The sequence below is a fragment of the Podarcis melisellensis genome (genome assembly GCF_964234715.1).
Source record: "Podarcis melisellensis genome assembly, chromosome: 6".
Classification (NCBI taxonomy): domain Eukaryota; kingdom Metazoa; phylum Chordata; class Lepidosauria; order Squamata; family Lacertidae; genus Podarcis; species Podarcis melisellensis.
Window position 1 is genome coordinate 74,408,080 of NC_138538.1, and position 12,647 is coordinate 74,420,726.

At 43.8% G+C, this 12,647-nt stretch overlaps 1 long non-coding RNA gene across 1 annotated transcript in view; it reads right to left on the bottom strand.

Annotated features, from left to right (window-relative positions):
* Window positions 1–286: 286 nt before the first annotated feature.
* Window positions 287–12,647, bottom strand: part of LOC309371554 — a 28,091-nt gene continuing 15,730 nt past the window's right edge. The window contains exons 3-4 of the long non-coding RNA XR_014169191.1: window positions 1,021–1,197; window positions 287–840 (exon numbers count right to left, since the gene is read on the bottom strand). This is a non-coding gene — a long non-coding RNA (uncharacterized lncRNA). The remainder of the gene's footprint in view (window positions 841–1,020; window positions 1,198–12,647) is intronic.

Here is a 12,647-nt window from a genome sequence, read left to right on the forward strand (position 1 = left end):
TGCGCACAAAGGAAGAAGCAGAAATAAAATGTTCAAAATTAAGAAAATAAACCACTCGCTTGTTACTATTGATCCTGACCTGGCCGCTGAATGTTCATTTAGCTACTGTCATATAGCCAGTCTTCAAATTCTCCTTTCGTTGTGTAATTAACTTTTCTTTAAGCCAGCCCAGGTCACACAGGCTGATTAAAATGTAGCTGTCATCTCAGTACTTTTCTGATGAGTTTTCAAAAAGTTCTCTCTCTCTCTCTCTCTCTCTCTCTCTCTCTCTCTCTCTCTCTCTCTCTCTCTCTCTCCTTGCATTCTCCCTTCACCAGGGCTGGTAATAACAGGACATTTTCTGATACACCACTGCAGATTAACTCCACCCCTAGATGGCTCATTTTTCTAGGACTGACATATGTCAAAAGGTATCTTGAAATCCCCCCAAACTCTTTTTTCTTTTTGGCAGTCAGCAAATGTATCTCTGTCCCCTTCTGAGCTTCCTCCCATGCCTCCCAGCATACAGAATTAATTTCAATCGAATCCATCTTCACCATTGGTGTAACTGTGCTTTCCCCCCCTTAAAGGACATTCCTCCCAAAACAATCAACTCATCCCTGATATGAGTTAGGAGAATGATGACTAGAATGGCTTAAAGCAGGGGTGGACGGGACGACCACCAACCTGTTTTTAATTTCAGGCTTCTAAAGGTATCACTGTATCTTCAAGAACCGTTTTCTCTTTTCTATCTAAATTAATCATTTGTCTGTCGCTCTTCCAGAAGGAGACAAAATGTTATGAACTTTCTGAGCTTCAGCTTCTGCCTTCGCGTCTATTAATTTCCTGTTGACACATCACCTGGCAAGTAGAGTTGCACGTATTAGTGGCGCCATACTACTAATGGATTAGGAAGCAAACACATGTTGTTTGTTTTTTAGCTCGGGCGTTGGCGTGTGCAACCGTTGGTTTTCTGTTCCAATCTACACTTCCACACTGTGTCGTGAAAACCAGGTAATTATTAATATAGGTCATGCATACCTTTATTTTCTCGTCCCATTGTGGACCGCAGTGATGGGGAAGCTGTGGCCCTGCAGATTACAGGTCCCCTCATCTCTGACTGTTGGCCATGCTGGCTGGGACTGATGAGAGATGGAGCGAAACAACACCTGGAGGGTATCCCCAGCTTCCCCTGGTTGACCAGCTCCTTTCTGTCATCTAATTAATAAAAAATAAGGTACATGGAAGAGAAAATAGTGCAGAGGCTGTTGCAAAAATGAATTGTAGGGATGTAGAAGAGATTCCACCTATTGAATGAAGTATCCAAGGACTTGTGAAGGGCTCTGGGCACTGCATAGACAGACATGAAGCTAACACTAATGATCCAGAGACATTCTGATACAGATTAGAAAATCTATTCATTATGTCTGTTCCTGAACTCTAGTTCTTTATGTATCTGTATTCAGATTCCCATGTGGCAAAGCCCCCAGTTCTTCCCATTTTAGCGGTAATACAGTTTCTGAATAGCACCTGTTGTTATTTTAATTCACTCCTGTGATAGCGAGCTCCGAGAGAGACTTGGAAGGGGGCTTCCATTTTTCACCAGTAATGGAGATTCTCTTTCATGTATTTACTTGGTTGGGCTAGTGTATGAGAGGGAGGGGGGATGTGGATGATCTTTTTCATTATCTAGGGTGTATTTTCCCACTATACGAGATCCCAACTCTATCAAATAATAAGATCTTGGATAAAGTTCAATAAGCCCTAAAGCTCCAGGGTGAGAAACTAAAGCTGCTTTAACAAACCCCACCTAGAGAAAATTAGACTAGTGCTACCATCGTATGCGCACACTCATGGCAGTAGGTCCCATTGAACTCATTCGGAATGAAACAGGAGTGAGACTGCATTGGATCAGACTGCATGGAGAACTTCAGATGTGGCTTACTGAGCATGTACTCAATCCTACATTTCAACAGGGGTGTGTCACACCCCTGAAAGAGGAAATTTTGTGGGCTGTATGCACAGTTACAAACAAAACCAAACACAGAGAAGAGTGTCAGCACTATTGACAGTGTTATCTGCCTTCATATTAATTATTCCGTCCTCTCCGTAAATAGGTTTGGGGAAATTCAAGGGCTCTGTGAGAATGCTTCTGAGCAGAGATGGCGAACAAGTGTTCCTCTAAACAGACTGTGCTAAACTATAGATCTCTTCATTGATGTCAGGGACTGGACTGAGGAGGAATGGTGAGGACTGCCCCCACCTCATGAACTCTCCCGAGAACAGGAGGACAGGATAGAGGGCATAGTTTGGAGGCTGCAGAGGGGAGAAGCTGGGGAATATTGGGAGAGGAACAGCAGGGAGAAGAAGCACCAGGGGAGGGATAGCTGACAGACTCAGTGTCTTTGGAAAGCATGCCAGACCACACCCCTCCCAGGTCCCAGCAAGCATTGAGAGTAGTAGAACAGAAAGCTCAGAGGCAGAAAGCACATGAGCTGGTCCCGTGGGTTACTCAAGAGGCAAGGTCCAAGTCCGGTCCGTGGTCAAAGGTGCAACGTCTGTAGCAGCTGAAGCTGGGTGCAGGGCAGGGAGTCGGGTGAAGTCAGGGACAGGGATGCAAGCAGGGAGCCAGGGCAGATCAGGAGCTCAGGCAGGTAAGCAGGACAGGGTTCAGGAACTAGCATCCAACAATGTTGCTCCCGCAACTTGGGAATGGGGCTGACCGGCTTTTATCTGTCCCGAGGCATAGGGCAGCCCCGATCCTCTGGTGACTCGCCTCTCCTGGCCTGGAGGCGAGCACTCCTCCTGCGGGAACTTAGTTCCCTCCGCCTCTCTGCCCTGAGCCTCTGCAGCTCAGGAGAGGCTGGAGGGTTACCGGACCCAGAGGCAAACTCAGCTTCCTCTGACAGGGCTGAGAGTGGAGCACCTGCAGGCAATGGGTCCTCCATCACCTCAGGAGCCATAGCAGACTCAGCTGATGCCTGCACCTGAGGATCCAGCACAGGTGAGGACCCTTCAGGCTCATGCCCCAGCCCTGGCTCAGCTGGTTCTGAAGGCGGGGACTCATGTGCAGGCTGGGATCCCTCAGGTTCAGCATCTGAGTCCGAATCCCAGGCCATCACAGCACAGTTCAGCCGGTGCAGGGATGACGTATGATAGGAGAGACGGAGGAAGGAGGAAGAATCAGGAACAACCTAACATTGTTGGATCCAAGACCACATCCCAGCAGGCAACCTCCTACCAACCCCCTGGGCTTTCTGACCATCAGTTTCACTCTCCTGCTCTTTTTCCTTCCACACTCTTGGTAATTTTCATATGTAAGAACAATTTCAGCTCCAGTACAGGCTACAATAATAATAATAATAATTTATTATTTATACCCCGCCCATCTGGTTCATGTAGGTCAGAGCTTCCTTCTTGCCAAAGCACACTTTCTAGACCATATTTCTGTGTAGGACACGGTAGAGCCCCATGCCCCAGCTCTAGTTATACATTGGTAAACATGTCATTAAGGAGGGCTATTTAGGAGATTCTCCACGCCTCCCCCGGAGCTTCTGAAAAGCACTATATAGGAGTGGGGAGGGACACCATTTTGAAATAACCTTGCAAAATGCCATCTGTAGACCAGTGAAACGCTACAGTTACTCAACACTGATATGGCAGCTATCTCTTTTGCTGTCTCTTTGGAATTAGTTTGTGTTTTGTAGCTGGACATTTTAAAGATGATAAATGAATGAAGGGCATTTTTCTGTCACTGCTCAAAATGGGTTTGGGATATTTCCTGTCTACCCTTAAGTGTCTTTGATGGTCAGTCTCCAAACAGCTTATCTGTCTGGTTTTCAAACTAAACACAGGACTACTCTAGCACTCTGAGATTCTGGTTATTACTTTTTTCCAGCCCCCTGACAGGTTTTGACTTCTGTTGCCCCCCTTGAGATTTCCTTTCACCATTCCCCCCCCCCAATGTTGAGTCATTTTTAAGCTTCTGAGCATTTGCTGAAGGTGAGGGGGGGAATTATTACTGTCAATAACTGGCACCTAAAATCTGCTAAACACCAAAACTACACTTTCAAATAATATGGAATGCCTATGCCATGCCACAATACGTTCTCAGAAAGTTGCAAGACCAGCAGTGGAGGTGATTATTTATTTCCTGTACACACTCTTGCATTACGTATTTCAAATATGCTATTTATCCTGAGAACAAATTGCTTCTCCTGTGGCCTCTGTTCCACAAAGTACTCCAGCGTTTTTCAGATTTTGCACCTTCAAGGAACCCATTCCACATCAAACTAGCCTACAGTGAACCCCTCTGCATGTCTGCAGCTCTGGCCAAGTCTATTGGAAAGGCATCGTCACATACCTGATGAACTGAGTGTGCAATCAACACTCTCCTGGGCCACTAAACACAAGGTATGATTGGTACTGATGGGCAAGCTGTCTTTCAGAAAAGCTTTCTCCCATTATTGATCTTTTCATTAAGGAACTCCTGATAAGCCTCTTTGCTCCCCAGAATACAGTTTGAAAACCATTGCAGAGCAATACTCGACACTAGTGGCTCGTAACCTCTCCCCACCACACCCCACCCACCACTGAAGACCATTATTCCGGTTAGTTTTTCTTTGAAAACCTCCACATTTTCTTATTTTCTAGTCACCATGTGGAAGGACACTAGGACTTCCAGATTACCTGTTTACTGACCTGATTTGTTTGCACGAGGCAGGTTAGACCATGTCAACTATTTATTGAGTGTTCATTATGAATGGGTTGCCAGGAGATTGTGTGATGTTGTGCCAAGCATGTGGCATTCCACACTTTGCAGGAATGTTGTGTCAAGCAGGTGCTATCCCATACTTTTCGTTTTCCCCTCACTTTCTTTACTGCAAAAAGTCTGGTTTGGGGGAGAAACATATTTGTTGCTGAAGTTCACCACATCAGCTTTAATTCCTGGGAAGCTGTCACACCAATACCAGATTAATTAAACTGGAGTACAGGGTTCAAATCAAAGTGCTTTTGATGATCTTCAAAGCCGTAAATAATTTAGGTGCGAGTTATCTTAAGGATGGCCTTCACCCATATCAATCTGCCCCACATCTTAAGATCTACAGTGGTTCCTCAGGTTACATACGCTTCAGGTTACATACGCTTCAGGTTAGACTCCGCTAACCCAGAAATAGTACCTCGGGTTAAGAACTTTGCTTCAGGATGAGAACAGAAATCGTGCTCCAGTGGCGCAGCAGCAGCAGCAGCAGCAGCAGCAGCAGCAGGAGGCCCCATTAGCTAAAGTTGTGCTTCAGGTTAAGAACAGTTTCAGGTTAAGTACGGACCTCCGGAATGAATTAAGTACTTAACCCGAGTTACCACAGTACTTTGGAGGCTCTATTGAGACACCTACCTTTAAAAACAGATTGGTAGATACACAGGGCCTTTTCAGTGGTGCCCCCTCCCCAATTGGCATTCAGTTCCAAATAAGATCAGGCACACCCCACCCCTTGTTAATTTTAAACAGCTCTTAAAACCTTCGTTTTCATCATAGCCCTTGGGGGCCAATTAACCTCTATAAATATTAGGAGGGGTTTTCAGCCAGCTGAACTCTTCTTCTTTTTGAATGATATTCTTGTTAGATTTTATGGGTTTATATTCTACATCACCTGAGGGGGGGTTTGCCCAAAGAGCAGTCTAAACATCTATTGAAGAAATCAAATAAGTCAAATAAATAAAATCATGGTAAAAACCAGTTCCCTGAAGCAATCAGGGGAAAATAGCGGGCTTAGAAACAGAAGGTGTCTTAGACAGCTTTTGTAATGAAAGGAAGGAAGACTGCCAAGCAGAAGCAAAGCAGCTTTTAACCTTTTCCTGGCAAGGAGAGAATATGTGAAAGCTCCAAAGTTAACCATTTCCTCCCCAGCTGCAACCCTCCCAAATGTGCCTCCAAATATATATCAGTGAAAGCTGTGTAGCAGGAGAGGGGTTAAGGGAGCTCACAGTGCACAGGAAGGGAAGTGTTAATCATTCTCTCCCTTGCTGTGACCCTCCCCTTAAAAAATGTCATACAGCAATTAGATTTTAAATAAAACCTAGCTTTTAAAAAGCCAGGCTCTTGCCTCGGGGAGTGGGTCAGAGATGGGCAACCCACAAAGTGAAAATTCCCCATGTCTGCTCTGAACCACACCAAGGCTTGCTAATCCAGAGGTTGAATTGGGATACAATCAAGAATCTAGATTTGAGAAGAGAAAGTTTTCTATATGCAGAAAAGCATGCCGTTTTGAAGCAACGGGTTACATCCAATGAAGTTGTCCCATTAGCATAAGGACTTCAAAATCAAATCAAATCAAAACTTTATTAGCAAAGCCAACAGGCCACAGCTATACAAGAGTTAAAAGTGAAAATAGGGATAAAAGGAAGAAAAGAACAAGCAAAAGGAGGTCCGTCAGATGAACAAGTCTGTCACTCAGATGGTGGCCCTCAATTTCGCAGCTCTCTCGATGTACCTCGCGACCTTCTCTGTTATCTGACTGTCCTACTTACATAAGGACTTCCTTTTCTTCTCCTCTCCACAGGTCCCCCTACAGATTTACAGAAGCCATCCCGGTTTCTGATTTGATTCCAGAATGTCCTGCTGTTCCTTAGGACATCCCTATTTTCATCCGATAAATGTTGGAGGGTATGCACATGCCACTAAAATAGTCAGAAGAATTAATAATAAGAGACCTGCAGATTCAGGAGGATGTGAAAATAAATCAAGCTCTCACTGAGCAGCAGCAACGGAGAAACCTTAAAGGTTTTAGGCCTGAATCCTATATATGTATTGCAATACAATTGATGGCCTTCCTTATTCATCATGCTGTTGAGAGGATGAAAGAGTGTGCACTTTCAAATTGTTCATTTAATTGGCATAGAAGCCTTGATCTATTTAAATGTTAACGTTATGAAAGAAGGGTTTATTATTAGCTACCATGTTGTTCCAGTTACTTTTTCAGCTTCAGGTGCTTTTAGAAAGCCTTTTGAAAACCAAGGAAATGTTTCTCATGGTAGAACAGAGAACAGCTAAGTAGAAAACCTGCATGTCTCTTTCATCGTAATCATGTGTACCCTTCTGAACACTCCATTTTATTATAATTATTTGTCAGCTCCTGATTATAAGTTATTTTATTTCTTACAAGATGCTGAGCCTATGCTGGACATACACAATATATTGTACAACTGTTTGGATATATCTTTGATGTTTTTGTTGTGTTTTGAAGGAAGTTCTGCAAGTAAAGTTTGGAATAATATCTAATAGGTCTGGAAAATGCTTATTCCAAAAGGAATCAGTTTTTATGCATCCAATTGCTTCAAGCTACACAATATTAATACCTGCACTACGTGTGTGTGTGTGTGTGTGTGTGTGTGTGTGTGTGTGTGTGTGTTGAACTGCCCTTAAATCTCTCTGACCATTTTTGAACCCAAAGGAGCAACACCAAATATCTCATGTCACTTCCAGTGAGGGACATTTAAAGGGGCATATAGTTTCACCATACACAAGCACACAGTTTTCCCTCAGTGCAAAGCTTTGTCTTTTGTTTTCTTTTTAGTCCTGCAAAAAAAATTGGATGAAATCTTCATCCCCACCAGAGTCTATTCAAAAATATCCATTTGACTTCTGAATTTCAACCTTTGTTCCTGGCTTCCCTCATTATCCAGCTTGTCATCACCGAATACTGTGACGAACTTGTGCTGTGGTATAATAGGGTGCTTATTTTAAAAACAAAACATTGCATGTGGAATCTTTACAAGCTCTGTTAATAATGTTATGTTTCAGAAACTATTAATCATCCTACTTGACCCTATTTGTTCTGTACCTACGGGAAGTGATAGCCGATTACCACCACTTTGTTTTCCATCTGTGCTCTTTGATTACTTCACTAAAAGAAGAAAAAGATTAAAGTAATATTGTTTGTGCAGAACAAATATGCTGGATAAAAGCAGGCATTTAGCAGCGGGGATGGAAATGCTGCCTGATAATCACCCAATACGAGTGCAGTGTAATGAAAATGCACAAGAGAGGTACCTTATTTTGGCTTCTTTCAGATTCCAGTGTGCATAGGGCATGCTAGTCTCTGTTAGTATAGTATCAGTTATTCTCATGTATATTAGATACCTGAATATAAATGAATCATAGAATGGTAGAATTGGAAGGGACCTTTGAGAGTCATCTATCTAACCCAACCCCCTGCAATGCAGGAATCTTGCCCACATTCATCTCTGGCTGGGCTCAAACCACCAACCTTGTGGTTAACAGCCACATGCACTGACCCATTGTGCCACCGGAGTGTGGTCTTAACAGAAGGCAAAGCAGCCTTAAGGCTTAAAGCATTGTGTTTGCCACAGAAGCTGGGATCTGAAGGCCTGCTTGGGCCAAGTAAAAGCCTTGTGCTAGCCTGTATTTTTTTTATTTTAATCTGCTCTTTGGACAGCTGACCCCATGCGATGCAGGGGTAAGGGTAGGCAGTTGCAACATATTTCATTGAATTCTTATTCTTATTCTTATTCTTATTATTTATACCCCATGCCCATCTGGGCAGCTACTAACAGAATATTAAAAACATGATAAAACATAAACCATTAAAAACTTCCCTAAACAGGGCTGCCTTCAGATGTCTTCTAAAAGTCAAATCGTTGTTTAATTCATTGACATCTGATGGGAGGGCATTCCACAGGGCGGGCGCCACTGCCTGGTTCCCTGCAACTTTGCTTCTCACAGTGAGGGAACTGCCAGAAGGCCCCTGGCGCTGAACCTCAGTGTCTGGGCTGAACGATGGGGGTGGAGATGCTCCTTCAGGTATAGTGGGCTGAGGCCGTTTAGGGCTTTAAAGGTCAGCACCAACACTTTGAATTGTGCTCAGAAACATACTGGGAGCCAAGGCCTGCCCAAGACATTTTGGCACCTGAGGCAAACCCCAAAATGCCCTCCCAACAGGAAAGAAGGGATAGGTGAAGATCTACATCAGGAACAAAGGGGGTCTGCTGTTAGCAGGACTTAGCTAATACTGTGAAAGAGCCTTTGATTTAGCAAGGCCATATTTGTTGTTTCATTGTTTCTGATGATTTTTAAAAAGATGGTAGGGCAATACAGCAACAAGTAAGGTAATGCTGTCTGAATATGTTTTCAAGGGTTCGGACACAATGTGTATGTTACATGCACATGGTAGTCAAATAGATTTATGGTCATTAAAGTGTAATATCTCTATGGATAATTGAGATAATCCTGAGTTGCAGCCAAGAATGCCACATTTGCAACTTAACATGTTATCTGATAACCTATTAATTAGTAGTTACAGCATACTGCTGATAGGTTGGGTTGTTGTTTTTTCCATATTCTAAGCGTATCAATGTATATATTAAGCTTTGCATCATAAATTGGCTTTTTCAAGATATCACAACAGACAAAAAAGTATCACAGGAGCAATCCTATGAATAGGGAAAGAAGAAACCAAGAAAACTGCCTGACTCAGTGAAAATGAAGTAAAAGGGGAGAAAGAACCAGTCAGCACTATAATAGTTTTTGTCCATTCCACAATACAGCTGAGGGGAAGAAATGCTCTCTGCAAACACAAAGGGATGGCATACAAAAGAGATCCTTGCACACTAAGATATTATCAATAGCACCCTGGGGGAAAGAAGGGAAGGCAAATTAAATATATTCAGATTAACGTGAACAAGATGCTGCCTTTAAGAAAAGCTAGGTCTGTTGGAAACACTTTTCGACAGCTATCCTTGGCTCTCAAAACTCTTCCCTTCAGGAGATCCTTGGCTCCCAAAAGCACCTCAGTCTGCTGTTCGCAACAGCTTACCTTCTCATTTGATATTATCTAATGTAACCTAATTAAAGTTGCTCACCAATAAACCGAAGAACTTCTGCACATTGAATTTTAGATGGTGCATTTTCTTTTGTGTTTTTGGATTTCCTAAGGCGCAAATATTCTTTGAACTGATAGCTTACCGCGACACTCCACCTTTGCAGTATTTGTACTACTGACTCTCAAACTTTGGGATTGTTGAAATACATACTACTACAACAACATTAATCAAATTGAACTGTGTGACTCAAATTGGGTCTACTAGACCCAAAGTTTTTAAGAAAATTAGACTAAAGTTGCTTCTGGAGCCCCTCTGGGATTAGGGGCCCTCAAGCTTAAACTTCATTAGTTTCATAGTAGATCTGCCCAGGGCATTCTTTCAGCTGGAACTCTCCGGAATGGCGTTCTGGAACTCTCCGGAACTCACAGGATCTTTCCCTCTCCAGTAAAGGTCTCTCTTGGCAGGCAAACCCAACTGGTTCCTAAACAAAAGCCAAACCCTTGCAAAGCTTGCTTTAAAGGAGATCATAATGACTCTATCACACCATCTTCAAGTGTCTGAAATGTTTATTGTCAGAACGCAGCCTCAGCAAGACAGCAGTCTTGAATTGCTGCAGATGCCAGGACTCATTCCAGAAAACTAACAAACAAACATGCTCCTGACCATATAAAAACAGCCTCTCTTTCAGCACTGTGTTTGGGGATAGCAAGAAGACTTGAGAAGTAACATCTCAGCATTCAGACACAAACCACTGAGAAATCCATCACAAGCCTAATGCAGGTTGCGCTGGAGCTACAACAAAGAGGCACAATGGAAATATGATATAGGAGACCACCCAGCTCCATGAAAGTGGGTTTTGTCAGTGGACTTCAGTGGTCATCGAAGGCAGAGGTAGAACTAAGGCAGCGTGACCATTTCTGTCCACACTGGGCGCTGAGCCAAAGCAGGGGGTGCAACTATGACATAGCGAATTGAGCAGAACGGAAGGCGGGAGGTGCCAAATTTTGGCCTCGCACAGGGTGCCACTGAAATCTGAAAGGTCAAAGTCTGCCCCTAGGCAGCCATAGTTGCTGATTTAAAAGCAAAGTCCAATGCAGTGCATTGTTGGATGGGAGCCACCAGCCCGCATGAATGCATCCAGAAATTTAGCAGCTGATGTAATTTTCTGAGCCTCAGCATTCATCCCTGGAAGCTCATCGTTTGAAATGAGATCACACACACCACACACACACACCAGACCCGCCCACCCCCCCAAAAAAAACCCCTCATATAGCATTAAGGAGCTACAGTGAAAGGCAATGTTTGTTTTGAAATAAAGATTACAACCTATACAGTGCTTCATAAATATTTGCATTGTATAATTGTTTCAGCAAATGAATTGGCAAGCCAAACCACACAAGGATGTTACTCTTTTCCCCCTATCCCCGCACCATCCCCATTACAAAGCAGAGACGCTGCAGAATTTTAATTGGTTTCTTTCTAAGCATCTGCGAGGTCTGGTCACTTTTTCCTTTCTTTCTTTTTTAACCACTGTATTGCAAAGATTAACTTTTCTTTCAAGGCTGCCTCTCTGTTGAATGTGATTACCCGTTTTTATAAATCTTCCCAACCCAATGAATACCTGTTAGTTAGTCAAAAATGGGGGGGGGTGAGGAGGAAGAAGGAAAAAGGGGGGCCTCGGTGACAGTTTTATGGCGTGAGTTGCAATTTTGTTTGTATTTATGTAATGCATTGTGCAGCCTATAATGTGCTGTAATGTCTTATTGTTTGAAAGAGGCTGAGTTCGGTGAGAGTTCTTGAGCGAGAGGGCAATAAAATTGGATCCCTTGTATCAAACTATCTGAGCTTCATTAAAGTTTGCTTTCAATGGCCAGAGGCTGCCAGAAAGAGGGCAGGCTTCCTTTACTGTGCTATAGCTTGGCTTAGCGATACTAACATTAAAAAGAAAGAGCACACTCTAAACCAGCCTTCCTCAAAGGTTATGAAATTACATTAACCGCGAAGCCTTTCTAAAATTTACTAAGGGTGGAATTCTACCTAGCACTGATGAGACCATTCTTTGGACTCAAGGATCTCTCTGTGCACAATGGAATGCTCTCCCCTTCTCCCCCCTCTTCTATGAGGCCCCTAAATCTGTTCTGGGATTCCCCTGACCCTCCAGAGCAGGTTCAGGGACAGCACAGAACATGGGAGGGGGGAGATGAGAAGGGGGGTCTTGGAAGAAAGGATCGGTGATCTGGGGTAGCCTGCAACAGCCAGGAGATGAGAGTCACAAGCAGGAGAAGCTGCAAGACTGGAGAGTGAAGAACAGGTGCAGGAGAAGGAAGAGGTAGGTCAGGCTAGTGTAGAGTCAACGGCTTCCACACCACAACGGCTTCCACACCACAAAGAGGAAACCACCTGTCCCCATCTCTCCTCTCAGAGGGGGCAGGGTTTCTGTTGAGGCAGGTGATTAGCTGTGGGAGGAGCTTATCAGAGCTTGCAGGGCAGCAGTTTGATCCATCTTTTAGATTTAGGGGAGCTAGTCTCAAACGTTTGTTGGGGGAGACCTAGGTTTTTTGGGGGGGAGTTATTTGTCCTGTCTTCAAGCTTTTTATGATGGAGGACCGCTGTAGCCACCCCCAACGACACGTTCTCAAGATGGAGGGTGAGGGAACAGCTGCAGTCGCCTGCGGTTCCTGCGCAATGTTTGCCATCTTGCCAAAGGTTGCAGGCAGCTTTACCTGCAGCAATTGCATGTTGATTGCCCTCTTAGAAGACAAAGTCCAGCAACTGGAGGAACGTGTAGCTACGCTCCAAAGAATTAGAGAGCTGGAGCTCTTCTTGGA